The following is a 24,865-nucleotide window of genomic DNA, read 5'->3' on the forward strand; positions in this document are numbered from 1 at the left end:
TGGTGAGTTAAATACCTTGCTCAGAATAACAAGTCAAATCAGATGAAGAGTGAACAGAACTCAGGACACCAAGTCTCAAGTCTGTTTGATGATATTCCCATTGCGTTCTTTCATTCATAAAAAGCAATTAAAAAAAAAAAAAGAACTTTACCAATTATGTGCTGACGTAACTTAAGCAAAATAGTTGTTTTGCTCTGTAATATTAGATATCTTTCCTCCAAAATATAACAATCTATTGAGTTACCCTATTCAATAAAATTGTATCTGTTCCTTATATTCATTATATGAGCATTTTAATACATAACCTATGAAAAAACAGGAAATGAAATATATTTTAATTTTATTATGTATAAAAACAACCTTACAAAAAAACTACCTTACAAAACAAACACAGGTGCTATTGTGATTTTACACACAGTAGTTGATTCAAGAAAAACAAATCAGGAACATTCTTACAGTAAATTACAAAAAGGAACTCTTTAATGAATAGAAGAAATGTGAAGAATTACTGTTCTTAATAAAGGAATTTCATGCTATTAATCTATGCAGTTTCTATGCTACTAAAGTCTAAAACTATATTAAACCACTGTATTTCATCCAAAATCCTTAACTGGATGATGGAGAATCTGAATTCAAAATCAGTTGCTAGTGTTACTTTCCTGGACAATTTGTAAAAAATAACTAAAAAAACATAGATATGCAAATCCAATCTATAATAATTCCACAGTATTTACAATGTGAAAATGGAAATTAATTGTTCCTCATCTCAAAGGCTATCTGCGGTATTCAGATTCTATCAAGGAATTATTCCTGAAAACATCTCTAGAACAAAATCTCTGATGTAGCCAAATTATGTATGATTTAATTCAGTAGACAATTAACTTAGTTAAGGAAACCAAAACCACACCTCACTGGCCTGGCAACATGAATTTTAACCTCATTAAATCCTGCCCTGTCCCTTTAAAACTACAGTTTGGAAAAAACCCCCAACATTTAAGTGTTTGCTTCTCCATAAGCAAAATGAGAAAAGTGAAGTAACTGTGCTCAGTGTGAATATGGATGGCATCCAGAAACAGAGCTACCGTGTATATATTGTTCAGTAATAACCATCTCCCCTGACTGTAGCATGTTCCCAAGTATATCATGAAGATACTATGCCATTCAGTGTGAATATTTAAACTTACATTATGTACATGAGGGGATGCCTGGCACCGGCCAGGCATAACTCTCAATGACTGCAAAGCTCATATTCTGTCACAGAGTCACCATCACTCAGAGACTTGAAAAAATACGGTTCTACAATCACATACCAGAACCATTCCGTTGTCTGCATTTGAAAACATGCAGGTCTAAATATAATATGCAGTACTTAAAGCTGTTCAAATTACATTTAATACTCAAATTAGCTTTAAAAATTAGAGAGTTAAGAATTACTTTAAAGCACTCTTTAGAATTAAAAAAAAAATCTCAAGGCATTGCTCTCAATCTTTCTCCTTTAATTTGCAACATTTGAAAATTGTACCATTCAAGTAAAATAAAAGCTTAGACCCAGAACCTGAAGAAAATCACCCTCTTCTCTTATAGGCATGGAGGGAAGGAGAGTGGGGAGGGGAGCAAAAACACCACCTCCCAACCAAACTAAACATAATAAACTCTCCAAAACCACAAAACAAAACAAAAAAAATCAACAACCCCCCTCCCAAACCAACAAAAAAAATAAATAAAACAAAAGCACCAAAAACCCCAACAAAAAAACCCAACCAAACAAAAAAAACCAAACAAAAACCAAACCAAATAAACAAAAAAACCCCCACAAAACAGAAAACCAAGAAACAACCACCCATCAAGCTGCACTGGTGGGCATAAAAAAAAGTTTCCATTTTTACTCTTCCCTAGATACATCTTCCAGCCTACCTATTTCAAAAGCAGGAACTATGGCAACACAAAGCCTATCTATATACTCAGAGAGGCACAGAGCACAGACACACAAGGGCTGAAGCAGAGAGTACATCCTGATTCCCAAATGAAAGGGACAGAACCAGTGAGTGCCTAGTTTCCCTTCTGGCTGACTACCCACATTTAATGTCTGGATAAAGGTCAGGACAAAACAAAAACCCCACCAAACAACTTGTAAACACGGTGAGAAAAAATTAAGGAAAAGAATACTCCACTCTAACAAAATTTTACTGATGCAGACGCTTCAACCAACAACCTATTTATTAACTCACCATATGTCTGCTGAGAGGCAAATTCATGACGCCACCAGGATACAGTCCCACAATCACTTCGTGAATAAAAATAGACACTTCCTGCACTCTGAGTTCTACACACTTCTTGCAAATCTTGGAATCATTTGAATGTATTTTATATTTCACACCAAAAAAAAAGGACAGGAAAGAGTAATGGATTCTAAATCACAAGTCACGTTTCCAGCAGTCTCTGGAACATACCAAGTTTCTCACTTTACTTGATAAGTATAGGGGCAATTGTCACTGAAGAAAAACAACAAAATAAATAAACTTGATTGGATTTGAATCAGTTGTTCAATAGTTTGGGGGACTGGGGTGTAAAAGATCAAAATATTTAACACGATTTCTCTTATAGATGTTTTGGGAAATCCATTAAATTCTTAACATACTAGAGAACCAATCAGCTGAACAATGTCCTAACTTCCAATTTTTCTTCTATTTGCTTACCATATTTAAACGATCCTTTTTATCAGTACCTCAATCTCTTCCCTGATTTTATCAAACAAGACCTTAAACTATGTAATTAATTACTATATGATTATTCTAGATGTTAAAGATTAATAAAACTTAATAGAAAAAGTAAGAAAAATCAGTACTGCAAAAATGTGAAAGTGTAACGTCAAAGAATTTTGATTACAAAGAATAAGGAAAAAAAGAACCCAATACTTTCTATTGAAAAGTAAGTCCATTTAAAGAAAAGCAAGTCTTTAAACATGATCCTGTATGAAATACACAAAAATATGCAGAGGGTTGCATCTTTAGAGTGAGTCTTTCATTAACAAACAGTAATCAATAGGAAAAGTAAGTACACCAATAAAATCAAGTAATAAATATGGATAACATGATAACACGAAAAATTTACTAAATTGTATCAACCAAAATTCTGCATTCCAGCCTTATTTCAGGCTTCAACAACATTATTCAGCTGCAATACAATTTTTGGAAAGTGAAATTGTCAATGAGTCATCTCAGCTGAAACATCAAGCTGTAACTGGTACTGGAGAGAAATAATAAAGCTTCTTCATCTAGACACTACACCTCCACATAAATAGCGTGCCCTTTACTTCAACTTTTTTTATTTCAGCCTTTCTTTATAATTCTGCAGAGCCTGGTGCAAGCTACCCATAACCCTCACTGTGTTTGCTAACATAAGACATAAGTACATTCTCAGCATAGCACAATCCTGTACATTCAAGAAGTTTAAAATAAATGTTATTGCTGTTGCATCTGACAATAGTAAAAGCAGTTGACACAGGTACAATGTTAACTTCAGAAGTAACTTGCAGTTCACCTCTGTTATAGCTTTAAAAAACAGTGATAATCAACCAGTTACTGTATGGGAAAGACAATGTTCATAGCTGCCCAAGGCACATTTCTCACAAGGTTCAGATGACCTACATTTACTGCTTCAATTCTCAGTTCTATGTAATAAAACACGACTGAATGGATAAAAGCAGAAGAACCTCTACAGGACTGTAAAATAATACACTTCCCAGCCAAAAAATCTAAATACAAATTATCAGTATAATTTTCTAAGTATATTGTAGACTGGTCACCTTACTGATACCCCTTTGTTAGTTACCTACAAAGACAGATCTATTTCTGTAACAGTAGAACCTTTGAGGGTTATTTTAAATCATAGCCCACTTATGGAAATACAGAGTTTCCTTACAGTGGAAAACTTTGTAAATGTCACTTGCAATTTTTTGTTGGAAAAAAACAGAAACATCTTTATTGTTAACTAACAGCTCCACATTCATTTTTTCATATTCACAGCCTAAAGTCCTAAGCCATTCTTGCTTTAATAAGAATACACCTTATAGGGTCAAACTATATGGAAAGCAATCACCAAGAAACTATACGCATTTCTTCACTGTTTTTTTGCCAAAAGACCTCATAGTAACATAATCCTGCAGAGCAATGTGGAACAGAGCTTTCCTTGGTAGAGATTACAGTGTACCATGAGTTAGGGTTTTATGACACTCGCTCAGATTTCCACAGCAGGTGACAATCCTGAGGATGAGCACTGGATCTTCTGTCCAGGTTAGTAATTGCTTCCATATTTTTTTCAGTGGCATCTCAGCAAAGGCGATCTGTGATTCTGTCACTCCACAGTCTTTCAGAAAATTCCCAATGCTCTCAGGAATCAGTACCCAGATTTTAACTTCTCACCACGAACCACTGACTTCCAAATCCTTATACAGAACCGAACTAGGTAACAGAACTAGTTTGGCAAGTTCCTGAATGAATTTCACCAATGTATTAATTTTCTCTTCAGTGAATTGGTTGCCTGTGACATGTGTGCATCTGTTAAAACATGTGGAACTAAAGTATGCATCCAAGTCACTGCATACCACCAAAAAAAAAGAAGAAAAAAAGGAAAAACAAAACAAAAAAGGTATATTAAACTCATTTAGACCCTATGCACACACACAAATGTGTGCGTACCTACTAGTAGCAACCATGTGACACAGAATTTTTATTTTAAATTGGTACTACTGCATGCCACTGGATAGCATCCAGTATATTAAAGGCTCCATTCTAGTGAAAGGACATAAGCAGCCCACCAAAAAAAAAGAAAAAACAAAAAACCTAGCTTTTACTTTAAAAGGAATTATCACAAGTAAAAAGGAATCTTTTTAGATTTAGAATCTTCTGAGATGAAAAGGACACAGCAGGAGGAAGGGAAGGGATTCTGCACCTCCCTTCTGCACTATACAACACTTTCATACACTAGGAAGTACTGATAACTTAACCTGAATCCCTTCTCAGAAAGCTGTGAGCTTGATTTCAGGACTTTCAAGTAAATAAAACATATTCACTGGCTTCACTGAATGTATATTCTTTATTAATATTTACCCAATTTAATTTATAGCACTGTTTCAAGGATTTATCAAATCATTAATCATTAAAATTGCTCTATTAGCCCTACTAAAAGACAAAATGCTACAAACAGAAGTCCTGTGATACATATAAAATAAAAGAGACACTAACAGAAAGGCAAAATTCAAACGGAACTAAAAATGATACCACAGAACCCTCCCTCCACAACCTTCACAACTCAGCTCTGTCAGATAGCCAGAGTGCTTTAGGCTGCTGGGATCATTGCAACTCCAGAGAGGCAAAGCAGAGCTGTTCCTCTAATGTCTGGGCCAATTCCTTCCTTTCCAGCATGGACAGGAGCCCGGACCCGATGCCTGCTGTCTGGCACAGTGCATGAGCCTCTGGACCTTCTCATTGTACCCTGCGTGTTATGCTCCTCACTGAGGAGCAGCATTCCCATTAAAGCAGAACATTTAAGAGCAAAAATAGAAGGAGGAAGAAAGGGCAAGTTATAGCATTTCTCAGTTAAGGGTAGATAAATAGCAAATATGGAGACAGATTCTAATATCTTTATTGACTATTACTGACACCCCACAGATGTAATCAATCTGTCAAATTTAGGCTTTTGGATTATACTGGACCAGCTTTGTTTAGCTATTCACCTGATTTTTGCAGGAAGCTTCCTTTAGGTTTTTTTAAAAATTATTATTATTATTATTATTATTATTATTATTATTATTATTATTATTATTATTATTATTTTATTGTAAAGAGCTAGAATAACTAAAACCTGAAATGAGAAAAATTAAAAATTCAGGGATGACAGCTGTGTAGTAAATGTACAAGGCAACTGACAGGTTTGAGGGAAGAGGTTCAGATTCCCAATTTGGTGACTCAAGAGAGAGGAGGAACATCAATGTGAGAAACCTAACACTTCATTGTATCTTGAATATTTATTATTTTGTAAATCAACAGGACAGACTTGAGAGGTCAGGTAGGTGTACGGAGGAGAAAAGGTGCTTCTGGATGTGATATTAGTTACCAGCTGAACAGTGAAGCAGAGGAGGCATGATTTCATTCCACTGTCTCTGATGTCAATAATTATTTTATGCTGTTGACTACCTTTACTAAGTCTGCAAGCTACCTCACACTGTGCCAGACAGCCCACATTCCCACCTCACTGCTCCAGCACAGAAGAATCACACAGCTCTGTGCAGAGCAGCACAAGCACATCAGTCAGCACAAAAAAAAAGAATTACGAAACTTCTTCACCTACCAAGGGGCAGTTCAACTTTCACACAACTTCTCATTAGAATGACAACTTTTAGCCAAAATGAAGATATCAACCTATTCCAGTAATACAGGAAGAGTGACAAAAGAACATGCTTTATTTTTTCCAAAGCTCCCATTGTGCTCCTCTTTGCCCAGTTCCTTAGCTCCAGAGATCAAAGTAAATATATACACTACAGAACTGGCATTGCTGTTGCTTAGATTCTGAATTCATAGAATCCCCAAAAAAGTACCTATCTGTGCTCAAAAATTTAGGACCTCAACCCTGTGTTTGATTACTGCATCAAGGACTCCTGCTCAACTTCAGTGATCTTGAACTCCACATTCAAATCTAATTTCAAATCTAACTGGATAGTAATTATCTTACTGGCAACACACAGGCTAAGGCTTGATGGATTTTGGTTCCACCTACAGTTCTGTCACAGATGCCTTGTATTTTCTTTACCAAATCACTTAATCTCTCAGTAAAGCGGGCATTGCACTTACAGAAAGACTATCAGAAATATATTCTGAGGACAATATCGTCAAATAAGAGACTGGATATGAGAATACTGGTTATGAGAAATGAAACTTATGAGACATAGAAAGAGTTCGCAATTTTTTTTGGAAGGAATCATCAAATTTAGTGTCCCACAAAACTGCAATTCCCTCGGAAGATCTGTTAACTTTCTCACAGCAGTGTTCTGACAATCAGCCAGGTAAAACTGGTATTTCAAATTTAAAACTGGTATTTGAGTGAATGTTCATTGCAGTGAACAGAGTTTAAGCCACCCTGGTAACTGGCTGATAACTGGTAACTGCATCACCTGGGATAAAATATTTAAACAGAGTGTTTCAGCCAGACAGTAGCTTCTTTCCTCTCTCAACTCTCTGAAAGGAAGCTGTGCAAGGGCTTCAAACTACAGACAGTAAAAAGCACAGCTAGATACTAACACAGCAAGAGCCTGGAGAGAAACGTTTTTCTCTCTCTCTGGTTAAACAGGGCAAACAGGACAAAGCACAAGAAAAGCACAGAGAAACTCTGAACTAAAGGCTTTCTTTCTGTAACCATCTTCCAATACCCACAAATAGAGAACGCTTCACCACCGTGAGAAGACTACAAATAAAATACCCTCCTGGTAACTGCCAGCAAATTTGATTCAAACCATTCCAGACTTGTTGGAAATGTAGTTGGCACGCTGGCCACCAGAAATACAAATGTGCTTTCTGAAGATACTTAAAGTTGAATGTGGTGGCCATGAAGACTTGCAAAAAATATATTTATCCAGATACATATATCAACATCATAATTTTAAGGATAGCATCCCTCAGAATGTTAAAAAGCAGACACATTCAGTCATGGTTCACCTTAAAAAAAGAGAAACAGGCAAGTAGATATAAATACAGAACTTCAGAAATACTCTGTGACACACCACTATAGACTGTGACACTTTCCGTTGTCCAGATTAGACTGTCCCAAAGTACTCTGAAGCTCAGAAATAAATCAATGCACACTTATTTATTTATTAATTTATGCATTTATATATATATATATATATATATATATATATATATATATATATATGGAAATAAAGCTTCCTAAAATCTTTGTAAATTTGGGATAATGTTACACAGAACCAGACTACTTGCACATGCACCTTTGAGCTCTCTAGTATGGAAGTTGTGCATGCAACTTATGGGGGTATCCAGTTTATGGGGGCACAGCATTACTAGAAGTGTATCCTAAACTGCTGAGTGTTGTCATAGTCAAGCTGATTTGGATACTCAGGGGAATTAAAAAGTGATTTGTTGTTCACTCTGAAGAAAACATCCTTATCTCTCTTTACCTATATAACATCTCTCCTTCACTGAGAAATCAAGACTTCATTTCACAACACTGTTTCAGAGAGGAGACTGTGAAGATGGTACAGTGTTTTGCATAAAGTTGAAGCCAAGAAGTGTCACCTAAAGCTTACAGAAGTCCCAGTGGTTAAAAGAAAAATGTTTATGCTCCATTGCTTCAGAACACAACCTCCTTCTTTGCCATGGTGCCTGCAGAGAAGGCTATTCTCTGGAAGGTCTAAATGGTTCTGTAAATTGTGTCTGACCATGGACAAAAATCTTTATTCAAGTTGCAATTCAATCATGCAATTTTGATACAGTTGCAATCCTATCTATGAATCCAGTTGTGTAAAAGTATGTTCATGTAATTTCTGCTATGAATTGATCTTAGTGTTCAGTTCTGTTCCTCTTCCCACCTCATCCCTTAAAAGACGTGGCAGAGGGAAGCCTCAAATTTAGGGTCCTAGCAGTGGCTTTACAAACTTAGTCTTAAAGAAGACTCAGTGGAAAAATACGGAAATAGGTATTGCCCAAAACTATTCTTTCTACATCATCTCCCTAAACTTTAGGTGAAAGTGTGAATAAGGTTTTGCTTTAAGGTTAAGGTTAGTATGGCTATGGCAGTAACACTGCAATTTTGCACCTCCTGCAGAGCAAACCTATACTAGCAAAACTGAAAGCTACATGTAAATCAAGACTTAGCTGTTACCTGCATACATTGCCCTTGTACATGAAAGGGGAAATGCTGAAATGCTGCCTGTTTCAGTGAACAAGGTGAAAACTGCGAGATCTTAAGTGAAACCATGCTCATTCCCCTCCCAGGGCATATCAATTCAAATGGCTATGCTACAAACACATACTCTTTATTATTTTTTTTTTTGCAATAGACATCTGAAAACATAAAAAAGATCTTCACTAACACTTCCCAAATGTTGTAAGGGATTAAGAATTGACAATTACTAGATGTTTTCTTTGAGATATGCAAGTCTTCATGAATAAATAAAAAGGTTATATGTTTCCTTTCACTGTCCCAGAGTCTGCATTTTTAATTTATCCATTGATTGTTGGAAGTTAATTGAAATGCCCAAATACTCCCCCCCTCCCTTCTACTACAAAATCTCACATTTTTATCTTGTGTTGTAATAACATCCAGCACACCAGTATAAATATAGTATGTGCATATGTGCACATGATGGATTTCATTCAGAAAGGATAAGGTGCAGGTGTTGAAATTAAAATTAGTGCCCTTCAAGATTTTTCTCCTAGAAATCAACATTTACACAATTCTATGCATAAAGCAGGCTTTTCGCCACATGCATACATATACTGCCATAATAAAATCCCATTATCAAAGATATTTAATATTCAAAACATCATTTGGAGCTATTGACATTACAAATTAATTTAATTGAGGAGCTGAGAAAAACAAACAAAAATCTAGAAAGACAACCATAACCAAGAGAGAGCATATTTATCAAGAAAAAGCAGCAGGTATTGCAAAACTGATATATCCTAAGGAATTTTCAGAACCGTCAAATTTATGGCCTCTCACTACTGTTTATTGAATGCACACCACATAGGCTGCAGGCTTCTCACACTTCATACCTTTTTTTCCCATTCATACTCATTTATGAACATACAAGGAGTAGAAGACTGAAGATCTGCTGTGCTTAATACTGGACAGCAAGTCTGATATATTTGAGAGCCCTTTCCATGGTGTCAGGAAAGTTTGTTTAGTTTTCTTTTTAAGACCTCTTGCAAACACTCAACACATAGATGATTACTTTTAGATGACTAAGTGCAACATCCCTTATCTCAACATGACCATTACCAACCACAGACTTATCTAATGGCAAAACATGTGTGGGAATTCTGCCAGCAGCTGCACAGCTATCAGCCACCCAAATGTATTACCTTGTTACATTTGCAAGAAAGAGAAATTCTTCAGACATAAGCATGTTATAGTACTTGTTTTCTGTGTTTGGAGAATAATGGATCTGTAATCACTTGGCAGCGAACATGAGTAATATTTGTACAGAGGATTAGTCAGCACAGACTGTTTGTTCAAACGATGTTATGAAAAAATGGAAATATGAGGGCACTACTGAAGTTTATCTCAATTTAGTGTTCACCATTCAAAGAAAGGGGGAAAATATCAATCTTCGGAAGATTTCATGATCAGTAAGCAAAAGAAAGAAGGAGCCATTTAAAAAATGTGCCTGGCCCTACTGAAGGGCCAGGCATGTTGCAGCAATCCTAAATTTTCATAGAAGCAGCCAGTGATTCTCTAAAGCAAAGTGTTAGCTCACAGCTGCATGATACAGCAGCACTATTCCTGCATGGCTGCTTGTGTTTACACTTCCATTCTGAGGAGCAAGTTGGAAGAGATCCGGAACAGTCTAGACAAATAACAAGACATTGATATGCAAGAAATATGACTGATCAAATAAGAGAAACAGGGACCAGACAGGCAGAATTTTTTCCTGTAGCATTGGGCAAATGTGCATAAGCAATCCAGAAGATGAAAACACACTGTTCAAATTCTCATAAGCTAGTTCCAACTATTCGGATAGATTTAGATAATTTGCACATGAAAAAATCACTTTCCAAATACATCGGCTGTTGAAGACTCATGTTTGGAACACTTCATTTTTATTATGCAGAGTCAGCTAAACAAACTATTAAGTCTAAATCAAATTTTTAGTCCATGTTCAACTGTTTGGACGTACAGGAACAGAACAGACTAAAGGACAACGGGGAAAATAATCGTTAAATAGCATTCTTTCAAAATTTAAAAATTAAAATACATTCACCTTCACAGAAAGCCAAGTTACATACTCATCAGATGGGTTTAGAGTTCAGCATTTTAATTATTTTCAAAATCAGCATCATTTACTTTCTGGTATTATTAAGTAGATATGGAGATAATTTTTTAGATACATCTATGACTGAAGCTCCTCATGCATTTACCATAAAGTGTTAAACCCACTAAGAAGTAAGGGATGAAGTACCCTCCCAGGTACAGAAGAGAGAATTTAGGAGTCACATCAGTTTATTTGTTGCCCCCAAAACAAATTCACTTACAAATTAGAAATTACAAATTAGAGTAATTATTCTCTATAGTAAAAGCTAACTATATTAACAAACATGAAGTTGTTTTAGACATACTTCTTCACTTTTTATATGTTGCTTTATAATGACTATACTACAGTGAAATTCATTGAAGTGTTAAAATCAAAGATACTACAATGAACTAGCTGTATTTGAGTGTTGTAGAAAACAGATGGGCCCTAAGACTTATTCTGTATCCTGCATTTTTTTACTTTATTCTTTCCTTCTTTGTGACTTTTTCATTAATGATCATGCATTCTACAGCTGTCACTTCCCATAGCATTTGCCTTATTTAGTGTCATACTTTTCTATCCGAACTGAGAAGGAAGTGTTCACTGTGCACTATACTAAATATAACAAGGTATATTTATAATCAAGAAAAGTTTGTGAGTAGCAAAGACACAACAATTTCAATATGCAAACTACAAAATAGCCATTGGGAAAGGATATTTCCTGGGTTATGGCTGCTTTGCTTTTCTTTCTGTACTAAAGTTTTCTGGCCAACCTTGATTATATTCTCAACATCTTTCTAGATAAAAATGTCTTTTCTAGGGACCAATGGCATTTTTCTGCAGAAAGGACAGTTACACACAGCGGGGGTTTACTATTTCCTAATATTTCTAATCCTAATAACTCTGTCATCACTGCAGGACTACCACAAGATGAAAAAACAAAAAATTAGGCACTGTATTAAACTGTCATCCTTACCATACTTCTCTAATAGGAGGAAACAAGTAATTTCAAGATGATCCTTGAAGCAAACAAAATATTGTGTTGGGGTTTATGCACGGCACATATAACTGCCTGCTGAATACCCAGACGTGCATATTATAAACACATAAAAGTCAACAGAAGGTTGGGAAAGTCTGTCAAAGGAGCTTAGCTCTCTTGACTCAGACCAAAGTAACTAAAGCCCTTCTTCTTTACTAATGGTGACAGATACAACTGAGGTAACACAGTGGTCAAGTTAGCAAGCATATAATAAATATAAGACTCTAAGCATCCCTCTGTACTGCACATCTTAGATGCCACTGGGGGGAGGGAACAACTTAAAAAATTAAGGAAGAAAAGAAAACGCAAGTAAGGAAATGTTCTTACCAAGAATCTGTTCAGTGAATCCAGAAAGCATCTCTGTAAAGAGAACCAAAACACCTCACAAAAAGACAAAAGCTTCATATAAATTTGGGGGGTTTTTTACTGCAAGATCTGGTTGGGTTTAAAAGTACAAAAAGACTTTCAAACTTGAAGCTTCAAATGATATTGTCTCTAATAAAGTGATAGCATCATATCTGTATGGCAGATTCATTCTCTTCCTGCCCAACCAACATGCTGGCAATGCACAGTACCTTTCTCTTGTCCACGGGTTTCTGAGGCAGTTGTGTTTGATTTTAATTTAAAGAGATGAACACTGAGAAGCACTGGTAGCTAAGTCACGAGCTGTGTTTGCTCTGGGACTTTCCACACCACAACTCCTAGTCCTGTTGGCACGGTCTCACTTTCATCAGCAAGGAGGGCTTCCTGAGCAGTATTAGCGACATCATCTGTTAAACAAAAGAGAAGAGATTTAATACAAATCAGATTTGATTAACAGCTTTGATGGTAGCAATGCAATGGAAATATATTTACACAGGGTAACAAAATGCAACAGAATAAGGCATCATACAAAATTGCAACTGTGGCATCTTCTTTCCATAAAGAACACATACGAAATGGTGGCCTTTGCTGGATGGTCCTCAGTGAAAGCAGGATGGAAGCTGCTAAGCTCCTTGGCAATCAGATGAGGTCAATCCAGACTGTTAACTCTGCTTAGCTATCACTAAATTTGTATTCCATTTCAACACAAGTTACTGGGTTTTGGGATACAGGCCTAAACTGTCATGGTGGCCACCTATAAATTTTCACATATGGATCGGCCAATGCTGTGAATCTTTATAAATACCAAAAATATTCCTACATAAGGAAGTTATCATGCATCATATTGAAACGAGGACAAGACTGAATTTTAGAAAACCCGAATTCTGTTCTTGAAGGCAATGATCACAATTTCCTCTCTGAAAACAAACAATCAAAAGACAGTGGACAAGGCCTTGATATTGTCTTATTTCATATTTCTTTAAAATATTTCAGTGCATTTTGATCACAAGGGGAAACAACAAAAGCATTTGTATTTTTGTTGATGTCCACTGCATGTTAATTTGAATTGATATTTCCCATGCACAGAAAAATTAACAGAAATAAAATTATCATTATGGAGATATCTTGATGGAAAATATCACTCTGAAAGCTTAATGACTGGAAGAAATTCAAGTTCTTTAATGAGTATCATCTACCTCCATTTTCCTAGAGTCTCTAAACACCTTTAAGTGCACCTTTATTTACACTGCAGAGTGAAAAGAGAGTAAAGTCTCCTCAGTACTAAATCTTTTCATGGTATACCCTTTGTGTTAGAGATTGAGGACAAGTGAATCGAACAAGGCAAACAGATTTCAGCACTATCTTAAGCAGACATGGCCATGCGGGGGTCTCCAAAGCAGAGGACAGAACAGGTCAAACTCTTTGCCTTTTGGGCAAGAGAGCTGGAAGCCAGACAGAATACCACATATGAACAGCACTGAAACATGATGGATATAACTACTATCACGTACAATGTTCAAATCTTCACAAAAAACTGTATTTCACATAAAATACATCAGGATTGCATCCAACAGTACCAGTCCCAAAAACATAACTTCTAAACCATTTTCCTTGCTGGCAAATACTGCATTTCTCTCCAGGGGTTTCTTTAAGGTGACGCAGTGAATTCTGTTGTTAGTGGCTTAAAACCTAAATCCTCAGGGAATTTACTAGTTTATTTGTTCAATAAAGACAGGCATCTAGGTAGTATTTAATGGAGAAAAGAAATCTGCATACTCATTTCCTTAGGGCCAAATTCACTGCCGTGAGAAATACTTCTGAAAAGGATGAAAGTACAGCTAGGGCCAGATCATGGCAGATCAAAGTGCTGAAACAGCTTAGTCATCATATTTAAGTAGCACAAAACACTGGAAAAGAGGAATTCAATTTATTTATATAGTAACAAACCTCCTTAGGCCAAGAACCTCTATTTTTTATGATGTCAGATATGTCTCACTTCAACCTAGCTTAATCATCCTTTTTGAGCTGCCCTATTCTTAAATATTCCAACATTGTTATTCCACATAAAACATTTTGCTGCTTTCTTCTGGCCTTCAGTTAGCAATCTGAATACATTTGAATAAAAGGGAAAGAGAAGGTTTCCCCATAGTATGCAATGTAAAAACACCAAAGACAAAGCAAGATTTACTTGTAAAAGGTAAGTGAAGACAGCAATCAGGCCAATAAGATCATAACAAAACAAACCAATACCCACAAGAATCAAAAGGAAAAAAACAAGACAAAAAAGCACGGCTCCAAATTCAAAATTTATCTGGGCAATTTGTCTACACTGAATAATGTACTTATCCTTTAGCATAGCTACTAATTCTGCAATACCAATTCTTCTAAAGGGTAAGTTATTAGATCCTAAAAAGCTTGTAGTTAAGATTAATAGTTTTACTTGAATTCTCTAGTAAATTTGGAAATAAAAACTATCTTAATAATACTTTTGGCAAGCTGGCCAGACTACATAACAAGAACAGTGTTTACAAAAGTGCAGAGAGAAGAATGAAACAGAGATCTAGAACCTGTGTAAGTTACAGTAATAAGAGCATATAAAAACAAGTAGTATAGTAACATGACAATATCTACTTCTGTAAGTGGATGTTTCAGTAGCATAACATACCAGTGAGATTAAAAAAGAAGATTAATTAGCAATAAATCTTGCAAAAACTGGGGCAAATTTGAAACATTTAATTATGCCAGTCAGTACGAGTTGTTAAGACTGCTATTCACAACGAATTACCAGCAACCCCTGGAAAACTACGACCTAATAATCCTTCAATAATCTTCCTATAGCTTCTTAAAAGATATGGTAATACAAAAATAACTTAAAATAATTGGATACTTAATTTCTCATTTCCAGTAACTGCTAAGCTAAATCTATTTCTAATGGTGGAGAGGAAGGATAAAGAGGGGAAGCTATTATTGTGGAAATGTATCTGTTCATATACAAACAAATAGAGCATAAACTACAGTTGTTCAAATTCATTCAGAATTCAGAATATACCACACACACCAAAAAAAACTCAAAGAACCAAAACTATGATAGAAATCATTTGACAGATGAGCTGACATTTGATACATAGTAATTTCACTCAGTGCAATGAAGTCACCAACATGTTCATATCCTGTAGTTATGGCAGCACATGCTAAATAAAGAAAGTTGATTCGGTTATGTTCTTTATCATATCATGGCTCTCCAGGCAAAATACAGTGTTATAAAAATGAAGGGTTTTCTCTGTTTACATGGCAACGACTTGCAACACTTGTCAACATTTCCCAAATAGCTAGGAAAGGCTGGAAAGTATTCAAGATTGCTTGTTCAGGTTTTTAATCACAAACTGTAATACATGGAATCTTTGGTGAAAGTTCTGTTTCTCACACTTTTACCTCCATCATGTCAGGTAGCATCGCATCTTGAGAGCAAGATAAGTTTAAAGGTAAGAGAGTAAACACTGATGCCAGCCTCCATCCTTTCCTTGAGATTCCCAAAATAGGCAAAGCACTCAGGTTCTCAAGAAGTTTTAGCCAGATCTGTTCACATGGGACATCTCAGTCCATTTCAGCTCTTAAACAGAGTGCATTACTTACAGAAGGTTTAAAAAATAACTACTAAGGTGCACAGATATTTCAGATTTCTTCTTAGAAAGCAGAACAGCTGAGGACAATTCCTCTGACAACTGGGGTAGTGTTGTGTACAGTCCACATATGCAGGCTCTGTGGACTAAAGGGGTGAGGTGGGGATCTCAAAAGAACACCTTGTTCTGTAGAAGAGTGGTGCTAAACCTTCCTTCTGTCCTGCACACCTCAAATAAGAACAGGCAGGGTCTAACTGTAATCCTCAGAGGAGAAAAAAGAGCAATCACATCACTGGCATATGGTAATAGAAAAACAGTTTCCCTGAATGTTTTGGAAGCTCTCCCTATGTCCTTATACAGCTGATCCACATTTTAAAGACTTTTTGAAAACAAGGCTTTTTGGCATTAAAATGACTAAGCATAAAACAAGACTGACCCAAATAAAAGGCAATTTCTTTGGGAAAACAGTGCTGAACACATCTGTGAGTTCTCTGCAGTAGTTACTAGAAATTTTGGTTGTCAAATGCTTTGTAATGGGAATATGTACATTACCACTGGCTTTTTGTCAGAAGTTATTCTAATTGACAGCTAGATGAGGAAGGGAAGGAGTTCATTCATACAACCAAATGTTCAAAAAGATTAAAAAGGCGTATTTCTTTAAAAAAAACCAGGATATTTTATTATGGTGCCTTGTATTCTACTCTAAAGCTTTCTATCTATAATATTAGTTTGATTTACAACTGTTCAGTAAGAGATCTATTTGTAAGGCATCCAAAATACATGCAAGGAGACTGCATCTTCCCCTTCTTGCCCCTGCTCTTTGATTTCTAAGACTCTGACACCTACTTTGGTACCAGATTCCCTGCGATTTCCAACAGAGCAAACACTTTATTTACACATAAATAACCATGGCACAGATGCAGCCCTACATGAATGAGACCTAACATTTCAACAGCCAGAACATGCCAGCAACAATACTACTACACTTGCTCTCTTCCTTTACCAATTCAGTCTCTGCCTAATACACGGTAGTACAACCAGAAATGTGCTGCCTTCTGCTGTGGCTGCACCAAAAGCAGATTGGGACAAAAGAAAAAAGAAGGAGAAAAAAAAATATATAAGAAGAAGAAAAAAACAGGTATTTAAAACAGTCCCCTGAAAGCAAAGACAATCTAAAGGGAGGCTTCAATGTGAATGCATCATGGCCCAAGGAAGAAATAGCACAGATCAGGCCCTTTCAACACAAAAATTTGTCAGCAGGAAAATACTGTGGCATGACCTTCATAAACCACTCTATATATCCTGAGCAACACACACTTTGCAAAATGTGCAACCACCATCTCCATTCTTTATGTAGTGAACAAACTTAAAAAGCATGAAAGGACATCAGAAACTTTCTCTTAATTCTTATTTTTAGTATCACCTTTGAAATTAATATAGCAGAAATCAAAGACATGATAAGCAGAGAGTTCTTGCCTACAAATACTTCTTTCATTGCTATCAGGGAATACTGATGAAAACGTTCCTGATCTGCTTTCATCTCTTGTTTTTATTGCAAAATACATCTTTGGTGGACAAAACACAGAACCTTTATTTCGATACTAGAACCAATGACAGATAAAAAAGCAATCACTCACTTTCCTACCTCCTTTATGTTACATCTTTCTGTTTAGGCATCCCCATAATAGGGAACCCTCTGGGATCATTTCAACTTCTGTCAGCAGCAACGGTGGACTACCAAAATTAGGTCAACAATTCAAATTTCTTTCCATGTTGTTCTTTTTGCCTTGCTGCAGACTGCTATGCCACAATTCCCAGATGGAGGGCCTACCAATGACTGAAACAGTGCTTTCAGAGGAATTGGTATGATTCCTGACACCTTGCTGTTTTAATTGGATTGTAAATGCAAAGAAAAATCTTCATATTCTTTCTCGTTTTCTCTGACGTAGGAGGCAATAGGAATTCTTGTGTTTCAGTGTTTCAGAAGACTGTGAGTGTTTCAGCATGTGTTTCAGAAGACTGTGAGTGCAACTTGCTTGTACCTTTGATTTAAAACCATAAATCACATTTAAAAGTAAGTTAGTTACACTGTTTACTAGATTTTATGTGAAAAATATGGTCTGCAAACTGCAGGCTAGGGTTGCCTTTGCATGCAGAATTAGGCAAATCTATATTCTCTGTGTTACACTGTGCTTATGTGTAATAGTTATACAAAAACTTTCTCAATAAGTAATGACCAGGATGAAGCAGCAACTGGGGGGAAAGCTATCCATGTGCAATTATGTCCTTTAAGCCTACCAATAATTAATAATTAAGTAATAAAGTTATGAATGGCATTCTGTATTCATTAAATATCAAACACACTGAAGTTTTTATAAAACAGATTCAGTGGGCTTTCAGTGGGAATGGCCTCACCAATGCCAAGTCTTTTTATACATTTCAAAAAAAAGAAAAAACAATCAGTCAACATAAAATGTTTTCCCCAAAACAGATTTCCTTGCTGAAGGCTAAGACTGGTGACACCACTCAGCCTATTTTAAATTGTTTGTGGGTTCTTTTGTTTCCAGGTCTGTCAAGGGAGCCAACCTGCTCCCTGGAGGCTCTCCCCTCCAAGACCCTTTCTCACACAAAATAAGCTTCTAGAGAGGTTCCATATAGAAAGAGGTCTTAGGTTACTCAGACCTTAAAAAATAGACTATTCTTTTACGTTAACATAAATTTTTATGCTACCATAGTATTTATACAAGAGAAATGGGAACACCAAAGTTTTATATAATCATCTTTACAGCATCATCTCACAAAGTATAAAATTGGGGGGTCTAACACTTCAGTAGAAGTGTCAAGTGCATTCAGAAACTTGCAGGAATATTCTTTTCTTTAGACAGGTTTAAACACCAGTGAGTTTTGAGAGCTTTTAAGCTCAAAATAATGCTCTTCAACACACTTTCTTTAGTCTTTTCTGACTGATGAACAGATCCAGAGAGAGTTTCCAGCCACACAAAGGCTTCAAAAACAGGTCTATGTAACTCGCATCCCTTGGCTTGACACCTCTTGCTCTGTCTGTGCTACAGCAGCAGAGAGTCCAGGTCCATAGGCTCCCCACTGGAATGGGACAAAAATCAAGGCAGATGTTGTGCCACTGGTCTGTATTGGCAATGCTTTGCTTCCAGATCAGTTTCAAGCTGCTGAGTACCAATTTTTGTCCCCTGGACTTACCCAGCAACCAAAGTTATTTTGTCTTGCTCTTACACAGCTTACTCACAGACACAGGCTGGCACAATAAAGGTTAAAAAGACCATTTCTCTTCCCTACTCCCCCACACAGTGTCCAGTGCTGCCTTATGAAAGTGATGTAAGATCACCAACTCTCTTCTTCATTATTTCAGATACTAGAAATTTCTCTGTTTTAAAGCCTGAACAAGGATTCTTCATACATCTGTCACTGGTGAAACAATTACATATTTCTGCATGCCCAAAGTCCTTCACACAATGGACAAACAAAGGTTTCACCATCCAAAAAGAATTCCTGTTTTTTCAATGGTTCTCCACAGGGCCTAGTATTTATAAAATGTAAGTCAAATGCAGGATTTACTGGGCTATTCAGGCCTTTTAGCTTCTCTCACATATGGCCTGTTTATCTGCTGCTTTGCCTCAGCAGTTCATGCAGTATATAAATATGTATGACATTAATTTTACATTTATATGAGTACAAGCAAATACATGGCCCCATAAAGTAAAAACTGCATTCCTAAGTCTGAACAACCTGAAATCTGTTTCCTACATCTTAACTGAAAATCCTTTACACAAATGCACTTTTGCTTATGCAAATAAACTTACTGAACTTAGCTTTTACATGATTAATTAAAAAGTAATAAATTTTCACATCAGTATTTGTAATGAGTCTGAAAACTGCCAAATGTGACCACTGCAACAACTAATAGTGTTCACTTTTAATTTTTTTGTGTACTTTGAGAAACCTGCACTTCATGGTATGTGTTTTATTTTTCAGAGATTTTGACAAACTACTCACAAAACTCTTCTTGCAGCTCTGTGGCAGTCCTTCCCTTTATAAGCCAGAGCCTTAGAGCTATCAGAAATTTTAAAATATGTTTTTCAGTAAGGGAAGATTTTAAATTAGTAGATTCAAAATTTCAACCCAAATGAAAGCCAAGTGCTGTGCCAAGGATCTTTGCCAGCTGGAATTTGGTATCATGTGAAAAACTGGAAAAGTATAAGCTTTTGCTTTACAATGTTACAAAATCTTATAGGATCAAACAGTCTTTCCTTTAATTTTTTTTCATTCATTTTAGACAAATCCCTGGCTTTACAGGCTGCTCTGTTTACAAACACTTGTAACTCAATAATTTGTGGGAAGTTAGTTCAAAAAAAGGCAGATCAGTATATAAACAGATCAAATATCTGTAAATCTAAAATATATTCTGTCTGAAAAGCATAAAATTATCTGTCAAGAGGGGGGAGATCTCAAAGATCCATTACAGAGACAGCCCACCACGATGTTCCTATCTCTATTTCTATATGTATATTCCTAAGAACAGATGTGTATGCATACAAGAAGCCATATCAAAAGTTAGAAGTAACATTAAGCTGGGAGAAATTTTATTTTTAAATTTCACCAGTGGCTTTTCCTATTACTCTTTTTGCTTTCTAAACACAGCCCTCTTAATTCTGAATCAGTGTTGCAGGGTCAACTAGCACGTACTCTTAAATCAGGTAGCCAAAGATAAGGTCATTTGACACCCTGTCTTCAGACACGTTATCAACCCTCTGTCCCAGCTCTCTCCTCTCTGTCCCTTAACACATATATCTCCATCTTCCCTTTTATTATCAATACACACTGCCTATCATAAGATTAACAAAGCAAGAAACAAAACGAATCATTTACATTGAATCTGCAGCTTCACTGAACTCCTCACCCAAGAATAACTGCGCAGGTCATTGCTGGTGCTCCTCCTCTGCAGGCAGCACATGCCAAGGGAGGAGGTTTACACAAGGTCACCCAGTGACTCAGCAACAGAGGAAAGGACTCGAGGCTGCCCAGCCTTGCACTCCATGTTAGCAGCAGCTCAGCGTCGGCAGGAAACCTGTGCTCCCAAGCCCACGGTGTCTATTAGCTCTGCTAAGGCACAAACTGAGCAACCCCAGTGACCTTAGGTTTGTAGCCTATTAGTAGTAGATGCTTCAGTTCTAACAGCAAAGTTAAAAAAGCCTACACTTTCTCTATGAGGCACACAAGTTGCTGCGGGCACAATAAAGATTTCAGAATGATAATAAAAATGACACAAGCTTCAAATTCCGTGCTTCTCGGTGCTCTCTTGTAGATTTTGACAAAGACTTAGTATTTAATAAGTATCAGAATCCAGATAGCCTATTATTCCACCTACTCATAAATGGGATATTTTTCTGTTCAGAGACAGCATGTTAAGTGATTCGCAGGAGGAGATGGTAAAACACAGGAGGAGATGGTAAAAGTTTCCTTCTCCCAGACACCTCAGCCAGTTCAATTAAAAAAGTGTAACAGCTTGAACAGGCACTGTTTGATACAAAGACATCACTATTTTTCAGTAAAGGACCTCATGCTAGTTTTACATGAACAAAGAGCTGCTTCCAATTAAAATCATAGTAATGGGGGATGGGAGGAAAAAAAATCAACCCAAATGCTCTCGATGTACTTGCCTTTATAGAACAATTACCCAGCGATGAAGTGACATCCTTCCCCAGCCATTTTGCCAAGAGCACTGTAAGGGAGTGCTGTAATATGTAAACATGATGGCTGCTAAATGCTAGTTCTCTGTTAATTCCAGTCCAGTTATTTACCCAGCTGAATTCCTCAGAGGTCTTTGCTGTGAGGATTTAATGTCTGATAATGGCACACTTCACAACATCCATAATTTTGCAGCTGTTACTGAAAATGCATTTTCCAGTCAAGAAGTATTTAGATATTCAGAGATGCAAAGCAATAGTGTGATTTCTTAAAATAGGCAACCAATATATGTCTGTAAGTGCAATTTATCTACCACAGATTTTTCAGTCCCTAAGACTGAACACTAACTGTCCCAGTTACTCCTATGCACAGAAAGAGCAAAGGCTTTTGACATTCTTGGTTCTTCAACATAATTAATTTTCCACTAGCAGCACCAAAGCCACACCTCACATGTCAAAAGGAAAGCCCAAGACTACTGATACCAAACCTGCAAATTCAATATATGTTTCTTTTAATATATGAGATTATATTGTTCCTCTGCCCCATCTCCTCTCCCATTCTCTGATTCCACAGAGAATGAACTCTCTTTTTCCTATTGGAGACAATACCTCACCACTTCTTCCTATCCTGATCATTAATATTTTTGTATGCCATGAGTACTAAATATGTTTTCTTCTAGAGATGTTCTGGCTGACATATATCTAATTAAAGTCAGAACAGGTCTTCTTAGCTCAGTATAAGCTGGCATTTGAAGGTGGTCACCTGTGTTTCAGACCCAATTAAAAGTCTGCGGTGTCCAAGACCTTGACTACCTCTTCCACTGGCTGGATTCAGCTGGATTTAACAAAGGCTAGGTGAGTGGCCCTGCCTGCAGACATTGCCTTGCCAGTATATAAAGTCACTGAGCTCTCTTGAGGAGTAAACATCTACAACCAGAATTGGGAAAAATACATTGGAGCAATTTTGGTCATTAATGAACAGACACACAGGAATCCAGTGAGCTGTATTTTGACAGAGCTTTGCCTTCACTATTACATAACCAAATTCTGCTTCTAGCCTCCCCAGCAAGAGCTGAAAATACCAGCTATGAAAACCAGAGTGTCCTCAAAATATGGCTACCAAGGCCTTTTCAAGATACATTAGAGAAACTAATCTTGTTCCACTAAGTAAATTAAAAGTAGAAATGCACCTCCCAAAGCCTGGTGTCTGAAATACTTTTTCCTTCCTCTCACACATTTTTCTCCCATATATATATATATATTTATATATATATATTTTCACATACAGCAATACATATGCTGTACACCAAAACAGGATGCTGTCATTAACTGACATAGCCAGAAATGGGTACATATTTGGCAGGAAAAGTTCACTTTTGGGATGCATAACACCCTGGTCTGAGCCTCAGATACAGCAACCACACCAAAGCATTACACTGGTGTTCACAGGGTCAGGAAGAACTTGTGCTGGAATGTGCAATATCCCAGTAAAACATCCATGTTCCACAGGGGTGGCATGGGTAGGAGGCAGCCTGAGGGGCTTTGTGCATACAGGACATACCCTGGTGGGGTGGGGCTTCCTGTTACACTTCCTTCAGCACTTCAGAGACCTGTTAATACAAATGTGCAAAATACCCACCTTTCAAGAACACCAGTGCTGCAGTGAACCAACACCAGTATGGAGGCCAGAAACAGACACAAACCTGCTTCTAATTTCCCACAAGGGAGTTCTCATTATTGTGACATATGCTGAGATTAAAATCCTTTCTGCACTGACTGCATTAACAGAGCTCAGCTTCTTTTACTTTGCCAGCTCATGAAGTTCAAATCCAGCATCCCTAACTGCAGCCCAGAGCTGTTCTGTCATTTCCAGACCTGTGCAAAGTGAACTCCCCTTTTAAAGTAAGTCCAGTTCCAAGAGAAATTTGCTTCAAACCTCTTTCCTCCATAGCAAGCTAATTTTAATATTAATATTCTAACATTATGTTACGAAATATCAAGTGAAATTCTTTGCAATATCAAACACACTGTACCAAGTATTTTCTATTTACAATTCAGTTAAGACGGTTTATGTCAAATAAAATTATCTGCACTACTATCACCTGATCTGTTTTCTGGACAGTTAAAAAAAATAATTTATTTTTCACCTTCTTTATAATACCATCTTTAATGAAAAGCATAAAATAACCATAAAATCATAGAACACTTTGGGTTGGAAGGGACTTGAAAGATCATCTTGTTCTAACCCTCCTGTCAAGAGCAGGGACACCTTTCACTAGACCAGGATGCTCAAAAAATTGGGCACTTACTACCTCTAACTTAAATACTGAACAGAAATATAAAGAAAAAATTCTTTGTCTTGTTTCAACTTTGTTTTTTGGGTTTTTTTTTTCCTTTGGTTTTCCCACACTGGATAAATCATTTAGCTTTATACCAGCCATTTTTTTACTGTGTATTTAAATAAGCACCTCCCAGTAAATAAAGTTGCAGATGAAATAAGCTGCTGCTTGAGTCAGCAAAGATATGCTAGAAAAGAGAACTAACATATGCATGCTACTACATCAAAGTATCCATATTTATTAGGCACAGTGGAACAGTAAAGGCAAGGAAAGTGCAACCATCAGCAGAAGTGCACATTACTGATAAAATATATTGAAGAAGCCATGCAAAAGCTGGCTTATAGTCCTTATCTACACAGCAATAATTTATATAGATATTTATATATATATATAAAGATATATCAATATTTAAATATATACATACACACATCCAAGATTTTTCTTTTACCAACATGGCAGTTCTTACATATTTCCTCTCTAAAACATATTAGTAATGTGTCATTTAGAAGTCCTTTAAGGGGTTAAAATGGGAAGATGTATACTTTGAACTTTTACTTCTGGCACAGATTTCCTTTGTTGAAAGGTAGGCCTATAGAGGACAAATGCTGTGGACATCAGCATTTATGTGGTGGTGTCCTAATTACCACTCTCTGCCTACCATCTAAAGGTCACATTGCTGGGTTCATTCTTTTTGTTTCAGCACAGCCCAGAGGCTTCTAAGGAAGCTGTTCACTAGGTTGCACATATCCATTATGATT

General features: G+C 36.6%; 1 protein-coding gene across 1 annotated transcript in view; it reads right to left on the minus strand.

The window, feature by feature from the left end:
- JAKMIP1 (janus kinase and microtubule interacting protein 1) overlaps positions 1 to 24,865 on the minus strand; it is a 147,479-nt gene that overhangs the window by 81,598 nt on the left and 41,016 nt on the right. The window contains exon 2 of the mRNA XM_069014476.1: positions 12,641 to 12,835. The gene's annotated coding sequence lies outside the window, so the exon portion shown is untranslated. The remainder of the gene's footprint in view (positions 1 to 12,640; positions 12,836 to 24,865) is intronic.

Source organism: Aphelocoma coerulescens, chromosome 4, assembly GCF_041296385.1.
Source record: "Aphelocoma coerulescens isolate FSJ_1873_10779 chromosome 4, UR_Acoe_1.0, whole genome shotgun sequence".
In the NCBI taxonomy this organism is placed as follows: Eukaryota; Metazoa; Chordata; class Aves; order Passeriformes; family Corvidae; genus Aphelocoma; species Aphelocoma coerulescens.